Source organism: Ursus arctos, unplaced genomic scaffold (assembly GCF_023065955.2).
Source record: "Ursus arctos isolate Adak ecotype North America unplaced genomic scaffold, UrsArc2.0 scaffold_6, whole genome shotgun sequence".
Lineage (NCBI taxonomy): Eukaryota > Metazoa > Chordata > Mammalia > Carnivora > Ursidae > Ursus > Ursus arctos.
Window position 1 is genome coordinate 40,604,557 of NW_026623078.1, and position 22,931 is coordinate 40,627,487.

Here is a 22,931-nt window from a genome sequence, read left to right on the forward strand (position 1 = left end):
ATAATTCAAATGTACGAAAAGGTATAAGATAAAAAATAAAAGCTTCCCTCCTTCTCAGTTCTTTCATCCATGGTAGCCACTACCATGACTCTTTTCAGAAAAAAATTTAGGTTTTTACATAGAAGGTTTACAATGCTTTTGGTTGCAAGCAACAGAAAGCCCAACCAAAACTTGATTAAATAATAAAGGGAGAGTATATAACAAAAATATCCAGAAGAACAAATTTAAGGGAAGAGTTTAATTAAAAATGATGTCATCAGGGCACCAAGTCTGAGTTTTTGGGGTTCTCAACTCTCTTTTCTTCCATGTATTGACTTTATTTTCAGATTGGTTTCCCTCGTGATTGAAAAAACAAATTAACTCCAGGAAGTCCAAACTGTCAACAAGGAAAACACCTATTATAGAAAATTCCAACACTTTTAATAGTCATCCTGAATATTAGAGTCTGGCTTAATTCATGTGCACTTGTGTGAACTAGTCTCTGTAGCTAGAGGAATAGCACTGCCAATTGGATTACCCTGTATCACATATTTCACACTTGGAGCTGGGGGACAGCTCAGTTATCCGAAATGACATGGAACCCAAATGAACTGAGGACATCTGGAAAATGAAAAATGGGAGAAGGATGTTGGGGAAGCATTCTGGTTATCTACTATTGCATAACTGCTCCAAAATTCTGTGGTTTAAAACAACTATCATTTTATCATGCTCACTGGTTCTGTGTATGAAGAATGCGGAGAAGTCACTGTGAGAAAAGCTTGTCTACATACTGTCTAATGTGTCAGCTGGGAATATTTGAAAAGCTGGGGACTGAAATATTCTGGAGACTTCTCTATTCGTGTTTCAGGAACCTGAGCTGGAATGTCACATAGGCAGGTCTCAGCTGAGACTGTTGACCAGAACACCTGCACAGAAGTGCCCTCTCTTTCTCTCTCTTTAACTTAGAGGAAACTTTATTTAGTTTTCTTTTTAAAGCAATCTAGTTTAAAAATAAGTTGGGGTTAAGAGAAGAAAGGACATGAACCCTTGTAACAGAGTTAGGCAGACAGAAAAACAGGAGGGAGGATGGGTACTGATCAGGGACTTCCATGTCAGATCTTCTCATCTAGGAAATGAGGTTGTCACAGATTGTGGTCAGCTCATTGGTTTCTTTAGTCTTCTTCAGAGAGTTAGATGTGCATCTCCTTCTTCTTCAGGCTCACCTGGAAGGCCATAACCTCATTTTGGGCCTTGCTCCAGTACTGAGTGGTGTCCTCATTTGCCAGCTTGAGTTTCTTTTCTGTGTGGGCCTTTATTTAGCACTTGGTATCTCTGGCCTTCCTTTTCAATTCTTACTATTTAATCCTCAGTACACATCTTCAGTGATTCTTTATGTGGAAGCCTTTGATTACCTCCTTCTGTTCTCAAACCACTTAAAGAGGTCAGAGAAAAATTTTTCCATGGAGTTTACATCTGCAGTCAGTTCATCTTTTTCTTTAAGTACCTTTTGGATTTGGAGAGGTTCTAGCTCAAAATGATGATGGAGAAGGATCCAGGGAACACCTGTTCCCATGGACACACTGAATCTGCAGCTACATATGGAACAAATTCCTCTGAAAAAAACCCTAAAACCTGTCTGAGAAACTCCTATACATCTGGAAAATGAAAGAAGCTCCACATCAAAGCAGATTGAACTCCACATTGGGCACCCCTGTACCTGAGACATGAAACCCCAAAACGTCTAACTTTGAAATCCACTGAGGCTCACATCCATGGTACCCACAAAGCTATAACAACCTGATAAATGACTCTTAATGGGTTTGTGCACTTGGGCTCACCTGCCCCAGGGCCCAGCATAGAAGCAGCTGATCAAGAGGTGCCCATACATAAATGAGGCTCATTTGCTAATATTAAATTGTTGGCCTGAGGGGCAAGCATCTAATTTAGCACACATTCTAGGAGCCTACTGACTCCATCTATGTTTTCACTTTGCCTCACTCAGTGGGTGTCATTTCTTTTTTTCTCTTTGTTCCTGTGGGCACCATCTATATGCTTCCCCTCTGCCTCTTTTCAGCTGGTAGGTGCCATCTTTGTGCTCTAGCTGGCAAGCTCCATCTTCTCTTTTTAAATTAAAAATTTTTTTTCTTTCTCCTAGTGAGTGGCATCTATATGTTCATTTTAGTTGTTGGGTATGATCTTCAAGCTCTCCCTCTGCAGTGCTCCAGAGTAACAGCAACTCCCAGTGGGGAGCTTTTACATGCATCTTGTGCCTTAGGTTTTGTGCTTGCCACCCATAGGACACCCCTTAATCACCCTGCTCTAGAGACCAGAGGAACTTGGGAATCCTGAATCCTATGAGACTGTAATACTTGGAGAGACAGTTCTTGGTAGACTAACCCCCAGGGCACTGCATCTGTCTTTCTATGAAAGAGGCCTATCTGTTTCTCGCGGAGCTTTGGCTTGAGGGCAGGTTTTTTCTGGTTTGCCGTTCAGCTAGGGGCCTAAGAAGGTGTTCTCGGGTAATGGAGGCCAGTGGACAGAGTCCTTGGTTGCTCTCTCTGCCTTGCTACAGCTTGGAGCAATAGTGATTCCCAGAAAGGAGTTTATACCCTTGCCTGGCACCCCAGTTTTTGCTTGTTCAAATATAATATCATCCAATATCAATGAATACTAATAAAATTGCCAGGGGTATCTTAGGAATGGAAGACATCTTTTTTCATGTGTTATTTTGCAAGTTTTTGCTTATTCTTTCCAGTGTTACCATGGATCCAATAATGGAACAACAAAATATGAGAGGAAAGGCAGGAAAAGAAAAGAGAACACATGCTTGACAGAGTTTCTTTCTTTCTTTCTTTCTTTCTTTCTTTCTTTCTTTCTCTTTCTTTCTTAGATTTTGCTTATTTATTTGAGAGAGAGACAGAGAGTGAGAGAGAGCACGAGTGAGGTGAGGGGAGGAGGGAGAAGCAGACTCCCTGCTGAGCAAGGAGCCCTATGTGGGACCCAATCCCAGGACCCCGGGATCATGACCTGAGCCAAAGGCAGATGCCCAACTGACTGAGCCCCATAGGTGTCCTGACAGAGTGCATTTCTAATCATCTTAGTTTGATGCTACAAAGATGACAAGAGTGGACAAATCAACATCTTCTTTTTGCAGATGAAATGAGGGCTGGACGTGAATTCAATGCCAGTAATTGCACTATCATTACAGTTAGTTCTCTCAAATTTATTATATCCATTTCCAACAGCAGTTGAATTTATGCTTAAGTGTGAAAATAGCACATAGAAAAGAATCTGTGAGAAGTTAAATTTCTTGTAACAGCCTTTAAAAGATAATAGCATAATGGCTGAAATCCATTATCTGAATTATCAACTGGTCAAGTTCACATTCTGATCTCTATTGATGCCTGTCACCACACCACCACAAAGTTGCCAGGAATGAAACATACTGTTTCAAAATGGGGGGAAATGACCTCCAAATAACTCCATTGGAGAGAAAATGAACAAGAATGAGAGTGAGAGAGAAAATGCTACAAATGGACAAAGGATACTGGGAAAGCAATCGCAGAAGCAACAAATCTCTGAGGGTGAATTTAAGTTTACAGCTTAAATTTACATTATTTTAGGAACTTTCATCTGATAAAACAACATGGAGAACTTAGTACTGTATGTGATACTCAATTATTGTGCATTGCCTATTACTTAATAATTTTATTGCTGATAACTTTTTCATGAGTGTTTCTCTGGAGCCAAAATGTCAAGATGAAGAGATGTAGCACACTTAAATTATTTTTGATTACTGAATTGCAAAAACTATATGCTTTGTACTTCAGGGAAACAAACTGTGTGAGTTATTTTTGAACAACCTTTTATAATTAATACTTTTTTAGAGGATTATTTTGCTGTTGAATATACTATGACTTTATGGACTACATTTTTTATGGACTAGAATATAATAATTGATTTTATCTTTTAGAATCTAAATACTGAGAGAAAATGAGAAACAAAAACATTATCTTTTTCCAATGCTTAATTCAGTCCTATGACCTAAATAGAATAGATTGGAATGTTTCATACCTGGTTAAATACTTATCACAATGATACACTCTGTGTTTATTAAATTAATCAGGACTTATAAAATTTAATATGGGCTGAATTCATCCTCTTATAGAATACTTTCATATATGATGATATTATATGGCTTTCTGTTAAATGAATATATTTTCCATTTTTTACTGTTTCCTGACTTTCAAAAATTTGATCTTTTAAAATAAATTTATTTAAAAAAATAATTTTGGTGCCCAAAATGATTCTCTAGCACATGGATCAAACAAGAAAAACACAGAAAGGAGTTTGCAGATGAAAGAACAGATTGCTAAATAAGATGTCTAAATGGAGACTAGTTTTACTTGTTGAGCATTATTTAAAATAAATTCCCTTTGGACTTCTGGGGAAGATGGCAGAGTAGGAGGATCCTAGGCTCACCCTGTCCCAAGGACATATCAGGATAACACCAACATCAGAGTAAATAAACAAAAAAAGAAGACCTGAAGACTTGTATAACAGACTCTCCACAGCTAAATATAGAAAAGAGGCCATGACAGATAGGCTTTTAAGGGAAGAGACATGGCTGGGAGCCAAACTCCCTCCCTGTCTGCAGGAGGGAGGAATGCATAGAGATGGGAGAGGAGCAGATCCTGCACCAGGCCTCCTAGGCACAGGGGACCTGCACTGGGAAGACAAATCCCCATGACATTTGGCTTTGAAAACCAGAGGGCCTAACTTCCTGAGTTCTTACAGTCAGTGGGGCTTAACACCTGGAACTTTAAAAATGGCTCTGGAGAGCCAGAGGGTGTTAGGAAACTGAGTCCCCACTCTTAAAGAGATAGTACAACAAACATCCCCATGGAGAAAGTGCACAGCTAAAGTGGACTCTGAGTGAAAAGGAAAGACCATACGCAGGAATAAGAAAAGTAGGAAGCATAAAAGCAGTAAAGTAAGTATATCTATAAAAATCAGTCAAGGGATTCACAAAATAAAAGGATTTAAAGTGTGGCACCATATACCTAAAACCTGAGGGGAAGAGGAATAAAAATTTAGTGCTTTCAAAATGGGCTCAGACTTAAGCAACCATCAACCTAATATAGAATGCTGTATACATAAGATGTTATGTATAAACCTAAAGGTAACCACAAATCAAAAACTGGTAATAGATATGCAAAAAATAAATAGAAAGGAATCCAAGTATATGACTAAAGAATGCCAGAAAACCATGAGAGAAGAGAACAAGAGAAGAAAGGAACAGAGAAAACTACAAAAACAACCATAAAACAATCAGCAAAATGGCAAGAAGTATGTACTAATCAATAATTACTTTGAATGTAAATGGACTAAATGCTCCAATTAAGAGACACAGGATGATGGATGGATTAAAAAAAACAAGGACCATCTAATATTTTACTTACGGAGACTCATTTCAGACATAAGGACACATGCTTATTGAAAATGAAGGGACGGAAAAGCATTTATCATGCAAATAGAAGTGAAAAGAAAGCCAAGGTAGCAATGCTTACTTTGGATAAAATAGACTTTTAAACAGACTGTAACAAGAGACAAAGGACACTACATAATCATAAAGGGAACACTCTAACAAGAAGATATAACGATTGTAAATATATATGCACCAACACAGGAGGACCAGTTACATAAAAGTTAATAACAAACATAAAGTAATCGATAGTAATACGATAATTGTGAGGGACTTTAACACCCCACTTACATCAATGGATGGGTCATCTAAACAGAAAATCAATAGGGAAAGAGTGTCTTTGAATGACACTTTGGACCAGACGGATGTAACAGATACATTCAGAACATTTCATCCTAATATAGTGGAATATACATTCTTTTCAAGTACACATGGAACATTCTCCAGAACAGATCATATGTGAAGTCAAAACATGTCTCAATAATTTCAAAAAAATTGATACCAGGAATCAACCACAAGAAGAAAGTCTGGAAAGGACACAAATATATGGAGGTTAAATAAACATGCTACTAAACAATGAATGGATCAACCAAGAAATCAAAGAGGAAATCAATACATGGAGACAAATGAAAATGAAAACACAATGGTCCAAAATCTTTGGGAATGCAACAAAAGCTGTTCTAAGAGAAAAGTTTATAGCAACACAGGTCTACCTCAAGAAGCAAGAAAAATCTCAAATAAACAACCTAACCTTGTACCTAAAGAAGCTGGAAAAAGAAGAAGAAACAAAACCCAAAGCCAGTAGAAAGAAGGAAATAATAAGGATTAGAGCAGAAGTAAATGAAATAGAAACCAAAAACAATAGAACAAATCAATGAAACCAGGAACTGGTTCTTGGAACACACACAAAAAAATTAAGAAACCTTTAGCCAGACTCATTAGAAAGAGAAAGAGGACTCAAATAAACAAAATCACAAATGAGAACTGACACCAGAGAAATACAAAGGATTATGACAGTATATTATGAAAAAAAATTATATGTCAACAAACTGGATAAACTAGAAGAAATGGATAAATTCCTAAAATATATAAGTTCCCAAAATTGAATCAGGAAGAAATAGAAAATTTGACAGACTACTTACTAGCAATCAAATTGGATCAGTAATCAAAAAACTCCCAACAAACAAAAGTCCAGGACCAGATGGTTCCACAGGTGAATTCCACCAAACGTTTTAAAAAGAGTTAATATTTATTTTTCTCAAACTATTCCAAACTTCCAAATTCATTCTATAAGGCCAGCATTACCCTGATACCAAAACCAGATAGGGACACCACAAAAAAAGAGAACTACAGGCCAATATCTCTGATGAACATAGATGCAAAAATCCTCAACAAAATTTAGCAACCTGAATCTAACAATACATTAAAAAAATCATTCACAATCAAGTGGGATGTAGTCCTGGGATTTAAGGGTGATTCAATAATCATAAATCAATCAACATGATAGATCACGTCAATAAGAGAAAGGATAAAACCATATGATCATTTCAATAGATGCAGAAAAATCACTTGACGAAGTACAACATCCATTCATGATAAAAACTCTCAGCAAAGTAGGTTTAAAGTGAACATACCTCAACATAATAGAAGGAACATATCACAACACACCTCAACATACATGAAAAATCCACAATGGACACCAAACTCAATAGTGAAGAACTGAGAGTTTTTCCTCAAAGGACAGAAACAAGACAAGGATGTCCTTTATCACCACTTTTATTCAACATAGTACTGTAAGTCCTAGTTAGAGCAATCAGACAACAAAAAGAAATAAAAGGCATCCAAATTGGTAAGAAGAAGAAATAACTGTCACTGTTTGCAGATAGCATAATACCATATACAGAAAACTCTAAAGATTCCAACAAAAAACTACTAGAACTGATAAATGAATTCAGTAAGGCCACAGTATACAAAATCAATATTCAGAAATCTGTTGCATTTCTTTCTATAAACTAATAATGAAGTAGTAGAAAGAGAAATTAAGAAAACAATCCCATTTGCAATTGCACCAAAATAATAAAATACCTTGGACTAAAATTAACTGAGGTGAAAAACCTGTATTTTGAAAACTATAAAACACTGATGAAATAAACTGAAGATGACACCAAATGGAAAGATATTCCATGCTCATGGATTGGAGAACAAATACTGTTAAAATGTCCATACTACCAAAGCAATCTACAGATTTAATGCAATCCCTTTCAAAATACCAACATTTGTCATAGAACTGGGACAAACAATCCTAAATTTGTATGGAACCACAAAAGACCCCAAATAGCCAAAGCAATCTTGAAAAAGAAGAACGAAACTGGAGGTATCACAATCCCGGGTTTCAAGATATACTACAAAGCTGAAGTAATCAAAACAGTATGTTTCTGGCACAAAAACTGACACATAGCTCAATGGAACAGAATAGAAAATCCAGAAATAAATCCACTATTATATGGTCAATTAATCTTTGACAAAGGAGGCAAGAATATGCAACAGGAAAAGGGCAGTCTCTTCAACAAATGGTGTGGGGAAAACAGGACAGCAAGATGCTGTACCTGGACCACTTTCTTAAACCATACACAAAAATAAATTCAAAATGGATGAAAGACGTAAATGTGAGACCTGAAACCATAAAAGTCCTAGAAGAGAGCACAGACAGTAATATCTCTGACATTAGCCACAGCAACATTTTTCTAGACATATATCCTGAGACAGGGAAACAAAAGCAAAAATAAACAATTGGGACTACATCAAAATAAAAAGCTTCTGCATAGTCACAGTGAGGGAAACAATCAACCATACTAAAAAGACAACCTACGGAATAGGAGAAGATATTTGCAAATGACATATCCAATAAAGGGTTAGTATCCAAAATTCATAAAGAACTTATACAACTCAACACTCAAAAAATAAATAATCCAATTTAAAAGTGGCTGAAGACATGAACAGACACGAACAGATTTCTCTAAGAAAGACATACAGATGGCCAACAGACACATGAAAAGATGCTCAACATCATCATCAGGGAAATGCAAATCAAAAGCACAATGAGATATCCCCTCACACCTGTCAGACTGGTTAAAATAAAAAACACAAGGCACAAGAAACGTTGGTGAGAATGTGGAGAAAAAGGAACAATTGTGCACTGTTGGTGGGAAGGCAAACTGGTTCAGCTACTGTGGAAAACAATGTGGAGGTTCCTCAAAAACTTACAAATAGAATTACCATATAATCCAGTAATTCCACTATGGGGTATTTACTCAGAGAATATAAAAAACACTAATTAAAAAAGATATATGCAACCTTATGTTTATTGCAGGAGTTTTTACAATAGCCAAATTATGAAAGCAACACACGTGTCCATCAACCGATGAATGTATAAAGAAGATGTGATTGTGATACATACACACACACACACACACACACACACACACACACACTGGAATTTTACTGAGCCACAAAAAGAGTGAGATCTTGTCATTTGCAAAAACATGGATGGATCTAGAGAGTATAATATTAAGTGAAATAAGTCAATCAGAGAAAGACAAATATATGATTTCACTCATATGTGGAATTTAAGAAGCAAAACAAATGAACAAAGAATAAAAGAGACAAACAAACAAAAACCCCCCAGACTTTTACATACAGAGAACAAACAGATGGTAACTAGAATGGAGGTTTGTGGGGGATGGGTGAGACAGGTAAAGGGGATTATGAGTACACTTACCATGATAAATACTGAGTAAAATATAGAATTGTTGAATCACTATATTGTATACCTGAAACTAACATAAATTATATGTTAATTATACTGCAATTAAAACTAAAAAATAAATAAGAATAAATTCCCTTCGAATGGGTTTTTAAAAATAATTTTTTTGGTAATTTACCATGCCACTTATATAATATTGTTTTTAAACCTGGGCAAGATAGGGCCCTTTCCTGCTCTCTTTCCTGTAGAGGTCCTCCTCTGACTTTTCTGTAGCTCAGCTCTTGCCCAGAGATGTGCCTGGCTGGCACCTGCATCCTACCCCACTTAATGCTTTGAGATTCTAGACTAGTTTCCAGCCTCCAATGTGATTAAGTATAGAAACTGGAGTAAGTCTTTCAAAATTCTATGGCAATTTGAAAGAGAAATTTTGTTTGGTTAATTTTATAATGAAAAAACAATGGGATTGTATTTATGTGTGTTATTATTTCATTTTTCTAGGAATTTATTTATTACCTTATGTATACATAGTAGGCCCCAATAGTATTCCCTTTTAGTTCTCATTTTTTCAGGATGAAAACAAAAACTATAACAACTCCTCCAAACCTGTTCTTCTTTCTTATTTTAATGCACACTTGACTTCAATTTCAACCTCTCTCCACCCCCTGCAACATGGATTATCATTGCTCAACCACAACTAGTTGTCTATCTCTGAGCCAACTACAATTCCATTCTGTGCTTCTTAAGGTATGGTGGATAAAAAGGGCTAGTATTTTACATGCTCTACATGTTTGGTTACGTAACTCAAATTGTTTTGTGACTTCATTTTTAACACCTCCTCTCGCTAAAAAAGCTCATCATTTTTATCTGGATGATGAGCCAGTAGATATTTCACTATACTGGACTAATAGCTTCCAAACTAATCTATAGTTCCTCCTAGACTTCCTTGTGGTTTTATACCTGATTGTTTGGATTTCATTATATTGTAATATTGTATTAAAAATTGCAAGCCACAGAGCTAATTTGATCAGATTTTTTTTACTTGTTTTAGGGAAGTGTTTAAAATAACTGAAAATTACATATTAAAAATCTGAATTTGTGGTTTCTTTTGACAAACTGGCAACCCTAGGCCTGGATTATCACATAGCAAAAATTGGCTGGAACTATCTTCTGCTCCCTTTAGAGAGGGCATAGGTTCTCCATGGATAAAGAAAATGTAGTATATATACAATGGAATACTACTCAGCCATAAAAAAGAATGAAATCTTGCTATTCACAATAACATGGGTGAACCCAGAGGGCATTATGCTAAATGAAATAAATCAGAATAAATAAGACAAATACCATATGATTTTACTTATACATGAAAACTAAAAAACAAAGCAAATGTATGAAACACAACAGAAACAGACTCACAAAGATAAAGAGCAAGCTGGTAGTTGCCAGTGTAGGGAGTGCAGCGGGTGGTATAAACAAGTGACAGATGGTAACCACATTTATCCTGGTGAGCACTTTGTAATATATTGAATTACTGAATTACTATGTTGTACACCTGAATCTAATATAATATTGTATGTCAACCATAAGTTTAAAAAATTGATTTCATGGATTTTGACTCTGTTCCCCAATCCTTTATCCCAGTGGGTAAATATCTTTCATATATTGTATAATGTCAAGGAATGTGGAAAAATATTCAAATATTATCAAAATTCCTCTATTTTTAGGTATTTGTATCAAATTAGAGAAAGATAAAAAATGTGTGGATTTTTGGTTCCAAAGCCCAGAAATACTGATTCAATAAGTCTCTTAGGGGGTCCAGAATTCTACATTTTAACAAAGTGGACCAGGAACTGTGATGCAAAAATCAGGTTGACAGAGCCTGAATTGCACATCAACAGTTATGAAGGGAATTCTGAGAGAAACCATACTCTAAGTTTTTGAGGTACACAGCAGAGAAAACAATATAGCCCCCCTGTAACATCTGTTCATGCCACTATCATATACAGATTATTGGAATGAATAGTCCAAGAACTGGGCAGTAAATAAGTTCTTAACATTTTCCTTTTTTCAAATACGTTCACTCTTTTAGTTTGCATTAAGAACCATATTTAGTATATTTTAATTACCTCAGCTCTGAGAGCGGTTCATTGCTAACTATGTCAAATGTCAAACCACTGAAAAACTCCCAACTTCAGTTCTTGATGGCTAGGTATGATTTTGCTGCCAGTGAGTAAGTAGCCCCCACCACCAGTATCAGAGTCTCTAGGATCAAATTTATACTTGAATTTCCAGTCTACCTTTTTTCTTTTTTCTTTTAAAGATTTTATTTTTAAGTCATCTCTACACCCAACATGGCGAATAAGAGTCTCATGCTCTAGCAACTGAGCCAGCCAGGTACCCCTTTTCAGCGTACCTTTAATTCTGTGGGGGCAAAAGTGTTTTCCAAAACAACACCCAATCAAGCACTCTGCAATTTCACTCTAGGCTTCCATTTCCAGTGGGCTCCTACCTGGCAATGGATTCTAAGAAATTGTGTTTGGATCAAATACCTTAAGCCTCATTGAGGAAGGACTGATAAATATACTATATGTAAGCTGATAACTAAGTTTGTATACTTCTATTGGTGGTAGTGGGAGGAACTGATGGAAGAAAAAGGGTTAAATTTCATAAAGACCTGAGAGGTGAAGTCAAGAATGAAACACTAAGAACTTACATTTGGAGCACTGTCCTGGAGTCTGCAACTTCACCCCATCACCAATTGTCAAGGTATCATAGCCAATCTCCAGATCAAATTCTTCAAAATTTATCTGGATAACCTAGCAATGACCAGAAACAAACACATCAAATGCATCACAGTATAAATAAAAAAACAAAAAGAAAGCAATGGCAGAAAACATTTAAAATGCACAATGAATATCAGACTGTATATATATACACATATGTTAAATATACCAAAGCAGCAGACCATTTCAGATTATTCCTAAAGTTCAATAATTATTATAACGTAATTTTTATTTGCTGTATTGTACCTTCTGTAATACTTTTCCAATGAACTGCTATGGTTTCTGTTTTAGAACCCTTTTATTTGAAGCGTTTGAAGCATAATTAATGCAAATCTACTTTAAGAAAGCTTTATAAAAAGTACATGTAGGTGGACAGTGGTTCTCCATACATTGTCATCAGGTATACCTTGTTCTATTGTGCTTTACTTCATTGGGCTTTGCAGATATTATGTTTTTAACAAATTGAAGTTTTCTGGCAACCTGGTGTCAAGCAGTAGCATTTTGCTAACAGCATTTGCTCACTTTGTGTCTCTGTGTCACGTTTTGGTAATTCTCACAATATTTCAAACTTTTTCATTATTATTATATTTGTCATGGTAATCATATCAGTGATCTTTGGTGTTACTACTGTAATTGTTTTGTGGTGTTATGAACCGTGCCCATATAACACAGCGAACATGATAAATGTTGTGTCTGTTCTGATTGCTCCACCATCTGGCTGTTTCCCCATCTCTTGCCCTCCCTATTCCATGTGACACAACAATACTGGAATTAGGCCAGTTTATAAACCTACAATAGCCTCTAAGTGTTCAAATGAAAGGGAGAGTCACATGTTTCTCACTTGAAATTAAAAGCTAAGAATAATTAAACTTAGTGAGAAAGGCATGTTGAAAGCCAAGAAAGGCTGAAAGCTAGACCTCCTGGGTCAGTTAGCCAAGCTGTAAATGCAAAGGAAAAGTTCTTGAAGGAAATTAAAAATGCTACTCCAGTGAACACATGAACGATGAGAAAGCAAAACAGCCTTATCACTGATATGGAGAAAGTTTGAGTGGTCTGGTTAGAAGATCAAAACAACCACAACATTTCCTTAAACTACAGCTTAGTCCAGAGCAGGGCCCTAACTCTATTCAATTTTAAGAAGGCTGAAGAGAGGTGAGGAAGCTATAGAAAAAAAGTGTGAGGCCAATGGAAGTTGGTTTGTGAGGTTTAAGGAAAGAAGTCAGCTCCATAACATAAAAGAGCAAGGTGAAGCAGCAAGTATTGATGTAGAAGCTGTGTCAAGTTATCAAGAAGATCCAGCTAAGATAACTAATGAAGGCAGCTACTCCAAACAACAGATTTTCAATTGTAGATGAAATAGCCATATATTGGAAGTAGATACCAGCTAGGACTTTTATAGCTAGAGAGGAGAAGTCAATGGCTGGCTTCAAAGCTTCAAAGGGAAGTCTGACTTGTTAAGAGCTAATGCAATGTGGCAAACTTCAGTGTTGTCTTATTTTAAGTCATCCAACCTTCAGCAACCAGCACCCCCATCAGTCAGCAGCCATGAACATCTGGGCAAGACCCTCCACCAGCAAAAAGATCATGACTCACTGAAAGCTTAGATGATGGTTAGCATTTTTAGCAATAAAATGTTTTTTAATTAAGGCATGTACAATATTGTGTTTACACATAATTATATTGCTTACTTAATAGTCTACAGTATAGTGTAAACATAAATTTTATATACACTGGGAAACAAATTATTCATCTGACTTTAGCATGATATTTGCTTTTTTGGGAACTGAACCCACAATGATATAGTACTGAGGTACTATAAAAAAATAACAGGTAAACCCAAAGTTAGTAAAAGGAAATAACAAATATCAGAGTGGAAATAAATGCAATAGAGGCTTAAAAAAACAAAACAACAGAAAAGATCAGTGAAACTAAGACCTAGTTCTTCTTTTTTTTTAAGATTTTGTTTATTTATTTGACAGAGAGAGATAGTGAGAGAGGGAACACAAGCAAAGGGAGTGTGAAAGGGAGAAGCAGGCTTCCCGCCGAAGCAGGGAGCCCGATGTGGGGCTTGATCCCAGTACCCTGGGATTATGACCTGAGCTGAAGGCAGATGCTTAATGGCTGAGCCACCCAGGTGCCCTAAGACCTAGTTCTCTGAAAAGATAAACAAAATAGATAAACTTTAAGCTAGACTCACCAAGAAAAAAAAGAGAGAGAGGAACCAAATAAATAAAATCAAATATGAAAGAGGAGACGTTAGATTTCGTATCAGAAATAGAAAGAATCAGGTTGGGGAGGGATGGTGAAATACGTGATAGGGATTTATGAGTACACTTATCATGATGAAAAAATAAAAACTACACAGTATTGTATGTCAATTAAATCTCAATAAAATTGCAAAAACAAACAAAGAAATACAAAGAATCATAAGAGTACTATGAACAATTACCTTGCGACACATGGGGCAGCCTAGAGAAAATGGATTAATTCCTAGAAACATACAACCTTCCAGGACTGAATCATGGAAAAACTAGAAAATCTGAACAGACTGATTACTAGGAAGGAGATTGAATCAGTAATCAAAAACCTCCCAATAAGCAAAAGTCTAGGATCAGACAGTTTCACTGATGAATTCTACCAAACATTCAAAGGAGAATTAGTACCAATTCTTCTTAAACCCTTCCAAAACATAGAAGAGGAGGGAAAATTTTCAAACTCATTTTATGAAGCCAGCATTACCCTGAAACGAAACCAGACAAGGACTCCACAAGAAAAGAAAATTACAGGCCAATATCCCTGATGAACATAGCTGCAAAAACCCTCCACTAAATACCAGCAAGTGAAATTCAACAATACATTGAAAGAATCATAGAGCATAATCAAGTGGGATTTATTCCAAGTATGCAAGGAAAGGTCAACATCTGCAAATCAATTAATGTGCTAAACCACATTAACAAAATGAAGGATAAAAATTATATGATTATCTCAACAGATTCAGAAAAAGCATTTGCCAAAATTCAAAATCCATTTTTCATAAAAACTCTCAACAAAGTGGGAACAGAGAAAACATACCTCAGCATAGTAAAGGCCTTTTATGACAAGCTTACAGCTAACATTATTATTATTTTTTTTTAAAGATTTTATTTATTCACTCTACAGAGATAGAGACAGCCAGCGAGAGAGTGAACACAAGCAGGGGGAATGGGAGAGGAAGAAGCAGGCTCACAGCGGAAGAGCCTGATGTGGGGCTCGATCCCACAACGCCGGGATCACGCCCTGAGCCGAAGGCAGACGCCCAACCGCTGTGCCACCCAGGCGCCCCCAGCTAACATTATATTCAACCGTGAAAAGCTAAAAACTTTTTCTCTAAGATCAGAAACAAAACAAGCATGCCCATTCTTGATCATAATACTATTTCAGTATAACCACTTATATTCCTAGCCAGAGCAATTATATAAGAAAAACAAATAAAAGACATCCAAATTGGAAAGGAAGAAGAAATACTGTCACTATTTGTAGATGACATGATATTAAATATAGAGAAGACCTAAAGACTTCACTAAAAAAATTGTTGGAACTAATAAATGCATTCAGTAAAGTGGAAAGATTCAAAATCAACATACAAAAATTTGTAGCATTCCTAGACACTACAAATGAACTATCAGAAAAATTAAAAAAACAATTCCATTTACAATTTCATCAAAACAAATAAAATACTTGGCAATAAATTTAACCAAGGTGGTGAAAAGACCAGTAAACTGAAAATTATAAGACATCGATGAAAGAAATTGAAGACACAAATAAATGGAAAGACATTCTGTGCTCATGGATTAGAAGAATAAATATTGTTAAAATGCCCATACTACCCAAAGCAATCTGCAGATTCAATGCAGAATAGATAACCCAGGAACAAACCCAAACATATATGGTCAATTAATTTGTGACAAAGGAGACAAGATTATATAATGGGGAAAGAGTCTTTTTAATAAATGGTGATGGGAAAGCCGGATAGCCACATGCAAAAGAATGAAAAGAGACCACTATTTTGCATCATACACAGACATTAACTTAAAATGCATTAAAAACTTGAATATGAGACCTGAAACCTTAAATCTCATTGAAGAAAACATAAGCAGTAAGCTCCTTGACATTAGTGTTGGCAACGCTTTTTGGATTTGAACCAAGAACAAAGGCAACAAAAAACAAATAAACAAGTGGGGTTGCATCAAGCTAAAAAAAGCTTTGTGCAGCAAAGGAAACCATCAACAAAATGAAAAGGCAATCTATGGAAAAGGAGAAAATATTTTTAAATCAGATATTGAAAAGGGGCTAATATCCAAAACATATAAAGAACTCATACAAGTCAACAACAACAACAACCAAATAATCCAATTAAAAATGGGCAGAGTATCTGAATAGACGTTTTTCTTTTCTTCTTCTTTTAATTTTTTAAAGTATATTTGACACACAATGTTACATCAGTTTAAGGTGCACACCATAGTGATTCAGCTTCTCTATGTTATGCTCTGCTCATCACAACTGTAGCTGCCATCTGTCACCATATAATGCTATTACAGTATCATTGACTATATTCCCTATGGCTTTTATTCCCGTGACTTCTTCATTCCATAACTGGAAGCCTATAACTCCCAATCCCATTCACCCATTTTACCCATCCTCTGACACCCTCTCCTCTAGCAACATTCAATTTGTTCTCTGTATTTGCAGGTAAACAGACATTTTTCAAAAGGGGACATACAAATGACCCACCAGTACATGAAAAGATGCTCAACATCACTAATCATCAGGAAACTGCAAATCAAAACCCCAGCATAGATCACTTCACACCTGTTAGAATGGCTATTACCAAAAAGACAAATAACAAGTGTTGGTGAGGGTGTGGAGAAATGGGAGCACTTTTGCACTGTTGTTGGGAATGTAAATTGGAGCAGTCACTATTTAAAATAGTATAGGATTTCCTCAAAAAGTAAAAAATAGAATTACCATATAATCCAGCAATTCCACTCTGGGTATTTATCTGACAAAAACAGAAACACTAATTTGAAAACACATATGTACTCCTATGTTCACTGCAGCATTATTTACAATAGCTGTGGCATGAAAACGACCTAAAATGTCCTTTGATGAATGGATAAAGAAAATGTGTTTATATATATGTAATGGAATATTATTCAGCCATAGAAAATAATGAAATATTGCCATCCACAACAATATGGATGGACATGAGGGTATTATGCTAAATGAAATAATTCAGACAGAAAAAAGATAAATACCATATGATCTCATTTTTATATATAATCTAAAAATAACCTCTGAGCTCATGGATATAGAGAAAAGATGGGTGGTTGCCTGAGAGAGGGGCACGTGGGTGGCTGAAATGAGTGAACGTGGTCCAAAGGTACAAATTTCCACTTACGAAATAAATAAGTAATGGGGATATAATGTACAGCATGGTGACTATAGTACTGCACTGCATATTTGAAATTATCTAGGAGAGTGGATCTAGAAAGTTCTCATCACAAGAAAAAAAATTAACTGTGTATGGTGATGGTTGTTAGCTGTATTTACGGTGGTGATCATTTTACAATATATATGAATATTGAACTATTACATACATCTGAAACTAATGTCACGTCAGTTATACTTCAGTAAGCAAATAAAGGCAGTTGGGAATGGGAAAAAAAAAAAAAGAATTAAAAATAGAGGTATTGATTTGCCAAAAAAAAAAAGTAACTAACATACTGTTTAAAAATAAGTTTACCTTAGGGGCGCCTGGGTGGCACAGCGGTTAAGCGTCTGCCTTCCGCTCAGGGCGTAATCCCGGCGTTGTGGGATCGAGCCCCACATCAGGCTCCTCCATTATGAGCCCGCTTCTTCCTCTCCCACTCCCCCTGCTTGTGTTCCCTCTCTCGCTGGCTGTCTCTATCTCGGTCAAATAAATAAATAAAATCTTTAAAAAAAAAATAAGTTTACCTTAAGTTTTCTGCTGTTCTGGACATGTTTCCGAATGCTCAAATTGAAGGACTATTTTCTTTGGTAAAGAGGCGGTACAAGTTTTACTCGGCATAGGAATGACCTCAGCAGTATTTGGAGACTGAAACTATCTCCCGAATGCGAGGGGAGGGTCTTTGCAAGACCACGGCAGAGGCTTCTGTAACAGCCTTACGGTCCTTCCAGTCAGATTTGTACAGACACCCGAACTGAAACACACACGCTTTACCACATTTAAATGTATCTTTCATGAGAAACCACCAAGTAAAGTACGGGTTGAATGGTTTAAAAAAAAAGAAAAAAAAAAAAGAAAGAAAAAGAAGAATCTTTTGGATTTCGGCTTTAGCAAATTCCTTGTTTTTGTGCCGCTTCTAATGCCTGGTGCAGGATCCCCTCAAGCCCATCAGTGTTGTCCGCCATCTTCAAGTTCTTCAGGCGCAGCTCCTCACACTTGCTTTTCAGAAATGGGTACTCCTTTTGTGTCGCTTCCACTGCTGTGTCCAGGTCCTCTGGCTGTACTTCAGCTCGTTCACGATGGGTACCATGGGCAGCACCAAACTCCCAGGCCTGAGAACACACGGGTTGGAGGACACACGGGAAGATTTGAAACTTGTAAGTAATCAAATTCCACCAGCTTTGCCTCAGGAAAGTTCTTGAGAAAGGTGCGACCGCATGGTGCGCGCTACTTGTCTCAGGCACCACCGACGCCTGTCTCTAAGGGCTGTCCTTCGGGAGCGGGTCGACCTTGAGGTATAAAGACTGTTTCTTCAAAGGCGACTCTTTAAACAAGGAAGTCCCAAACTGCTCCAGTTTATCTACCTCAGCCTTAGTGCCTAGAACCTCAGCGGGTTCCCCGCAAGCGCTGATCCCTTCCCAGCGCGGCAAGCGCTGACCCCCGCTGAGGAGGCGGGGCATCGGCTGAGCCCGCGCAGCGTGCGGCTCTCGGCGGGAAGGCTGGTGGGAGCCCCAGCGCGGGAAGACTGGCGGTCCCTCCTCGCCCGTGGCTGCCGAGGCCCTAGAGCAGTCTGCACCCTGGAAGTACCATCCGCTGAGGCTGAAAGCACCGACTTGCTGGGAGGTGAGTCTTCTTCCGCTCCAGTCACCACACTGTTTGCTCAACCGTAGGCCTGGTTGGCCCGCACTAGGGGCGTCCTTGGGGCCCGCCTTCTCCACCACCTCCTGACAGGTTAAAGTGTGGGTCATCCAGCTTGTCCCACTGCAGTTTTGTAAGATCCCCCGGGGAGCGGAAACGGGACCCTAGCCCACCTCCTCAGGGGGCCTTTTCCTCCCTCGCCTGCCGTCTCGTTTCCTCGAGGCAGTGGATTGAGGCAGGGTCTCTTTTGCAGTTTTCATGATGGGGGTGGCTCTTTGCTGGCGGCGAGGTCAAAGCAGTCAAATTCTAGCCTTATGGCCTGCTCCTCGAAGAGGTGGCCATTTGGCTGTTGGCTTCTTTCTTCTGAGGACTTGGAGACGTGGCCCCTCCCATCCTTCTGAGGGCCCTCCTGGGCGGTGTTCCAGGGCCAGAAGCGTCCTCAGGGCAGGTCTGCGCTCGCTGGATCAGGGAGAGCACCGGTAGGCGCGCGGCCTCAGTGGCCCCGGCCTAAGAAACAGAGACCTGGTGTGAGCTTCCAGGAGCAGCCCTGTCAGGGTCCTCTGTTCTTTCTTGGGGCTCCAACCCCTGTAAGGTCTAATAGGATTAAGGAGGTGGATGTAATGCTTTTCTAAGGAATATGAATATTTTCCTCCAAGCCTTGCTCAGGGCTGCAAGACATTCGCCTGGAGATGCCGCTTGGATTTCAAGACTCCCCAGAGTCTGGGGAAAGCTTGAGGGATCCAGGCCAGCCAGGGGAGACCAGGCAGGCCCACTGGAACCCCTGTCTTCGGAGGCCGGTCTTACATCCCCTGGAGGGGAGTCCGCATTGGTCACTGCTGGTTTCTGGAGAATTCCTTTGGTTGTTTTGGTGTGCACTTCCTTGGTGAACTTTAGTTCTCCTTCTGGGTCCAGATTTGATGAAAAATTTCTAATCCAGTGGTGTCTTCCAGAGCAAACAAGCCTCAAGTTTGCTGCTTAAAATCCTGTGTTTTTGTGCTCCTGGAGAGATGTCTGAAAAGTCATCTTTATAGCCTTGGCTGTGTTCTTGGGTGGCACATTTTCTTTCTGCAGCGTATGATTTTCTGGTGTGTGTGTGAGACTGAGAGAGAGAGAATGAGATAGAGCATCAGAACAGGGGTCATAGGAGAGCAAGTATAGCTAGAGACAGGTGGAAGTTTTATGGTCTTTCCTGACAGCGCCTCAGAAGTCACAGTTACACTGCAGTATTGTTCAACAGCAAATCACTTAAGGAGTACAGATTCAAGGAGGGGGCTATGGTGTTTAGACTCCACCTCTTGATAGTGGTGTGGCAAAGTCACGTGTCAGAAGAGTAACTGTGATACAAGGTATGGTTGAAAACTTAAAGTACAGTCTGTCACCAGAGGCAACCAGCTAGTGAATATCCTTTAAAATGCTTACCAAAGAGACAATGCTGTATGTGCACTATGCTTCCTTTCGTTTAATATTTAATCCTGGAAATATCTCTTATGCTAATTGTAAATCACATTCATTCTTTGTAATGATTTCAGGCTGTTCTTTTCCATGGATTACCATTATTTTAAGAAATGCTTTCATACTTTAAAAATTTAGATTTTTCTTTTTCTTTTCTTTTTTTTGGCTAATGGAAAGTAATCTTGTGGTGAATATCCTTTTAGATATTTTCATGAAATTTTGCAAGATTATCTTTGGGTAAATTCTTGGAATTGGTGAATGGCTGGTGGTGGATTGGTGAATGGATTGGAATGGTGATATGGCTTTGACATATGCTAAAGTTTGTGATAGATATTGCCAAATTTCCTCTCCAAAGGCCATGCTAATTTACGTTGTTATCAATAGTGAATGAAAGCCCCTTGCTTCCCATATCTTGGTCTGTACTCGGTATCATCAAACTTTAACATCTTTACTAATGTGACAGATGAAAAATAGTATCTCGTTATTTTGATTTCACTTTCTTTATGTATGAATGAGGCTGAGCATTTTCCCCTGAGCTTATTGGCTTTTCAAAATTTCATTTTTACTTGGGGGTGGGAGAGGGCTATTATCTGTTTATATTATCTTTTCGTCTTATTAATGTGAGCTTTTGAATATTAAAAATTAGTGTTTTATTTATCATATATATTGCACACTTTAATCCATTTTGTCATTTGCTTAAGGTATTTATTTGCCATGATTTCAAAAGTTTTTTTTGTAATTTAAGTGATTAATCTTACACATTTTAATGTATGGGTTATACAAACTATAACTGTCTTTCACTGCTAAATTACAAACCCAACTCCATATGGTACATTTGATTGGCAAAATTTAGGCCACATGGTTATGCCTTAGGTATAAGGGATCCTGGGAATGCAGAAAATTGGACTTAAAATAAGTTGGCACCATGAAGGTCCACTTCAGTCTCCATCTATTCTCTTCTGGTTTGTTACTAAGTTTGTATTGTTTCTTGGGGACAGAGATATATCTGTTATCTACATAGTTCCTAAGGAAAGTAGAATTTTCTAGCACACTACTGTGGTTCGAAAGTCCTCTCATGCCTTTTTATCAGGAGACAAAAAGGAACTTGAATACAGTAGTCCCCCCATTATCTGGTTTCTCTTTTCATAGACTCAGTTACCAGCAGTCAACTGTAGGCATATGGCCAGAAGGTCAGTAGTAGCCTCATGCTATAACACAATGCCTACATTCTTTACCTTAGTACATCTACTGGGTGTCTTGAAACATATCTCCTATAGATAAGGGGCAACTACTGTGTATCTGTTGGTTTTGCCCCTAGTATGCGGATGAGGTAAATATACTTACAGTAGAGAATTTTCAAGGTGAATAACTCATCTGGAATTGTGTTTTTAGAATTCAGCATAAAGAGTTAATTCATGTATGATTTAGTTATTTTTATTCAAAACAAAATATTTGAAAACCTAGATCCAATTTAATACACTTTTGTTGAACGTATATTATGAATAAGGCCCTGTTCTGCTCTCTACATTCACTGAAGTTACGAGAATTCTTTTATATCCTATAATAACATTTTCAAGTTTTATAGCTTAGTATTCAGGAAGAGGATGAGAAAATGCAATTGTTCATATTAAAAGCATCCAATTTTGGCAACTTTTTGATGGTCTTTTGAGCCAAAGTATATTTATTGCTGCCACACAATAATTGAACACAGTCATAAAAAAAGAAATTACACATATAAAATTAAGTAGAAATGATTAATCTCTTAAAGCACTCTGGTATATTGAATTATTAAGTTAAAAAAATGTATCAACAGTACACTTGTCAGCTTTAGACTATAATTTCCTTTGTAGTGCTACTAAACATGAAATTTGGGGGGAATTTTGAGCCTCACTAAGTCACAATTTAGACATTCAGTTGGCATATATTAGATTTTTACTCTTAAATTTATTACTTTGACTATTTTTATTTATTACTTTCATTACTTTTCTATAAACGAACAGATCTTAAAGAGCATCACATCCAGGTACATGAAGACAGAAATAGTCTGTAATAGAAATGCAATAAGAAATTCTAATTACCCTTTGGCTTTTCTTAATTTTCATGGAAAATCTATTTTGAAATTGAATATCTTTTGATTAAAAAATAATTATCATCAACTCTATTATCTAATGTAAAGGTATTTTTAAGTGCGTGAAATAAAGCAAAAAGTGAATCCACTTTTCTCCTCAATTATTAGGGGTATATATTTTTGTATGGGGGTTATTTGGGAGTGGGTCAGTTATGGTAAGGTGTACAAATGGACTTTAGAGTCAATGCAGAGGAAGAGAAGTAGAGAAAACAGAAATAAGTCATGAAATATGATTTATA

General features: G+C 37.4%; 1 pseudogene; it reads right to left on the minus strand.

Annotated features, from left to right (window-relative positions):
• Window positions 1-1,169: 1,169 nt before the first annotated feature.
• LOC130542880 (transforming acidic coiled-coil-containing protein 3-like) lies at window positions 1,170-19,222 on the minus strand (annotated as a pseudogene).
• Window positions 19,223-22,931: the final 3,709 nt, after the last annotated feature.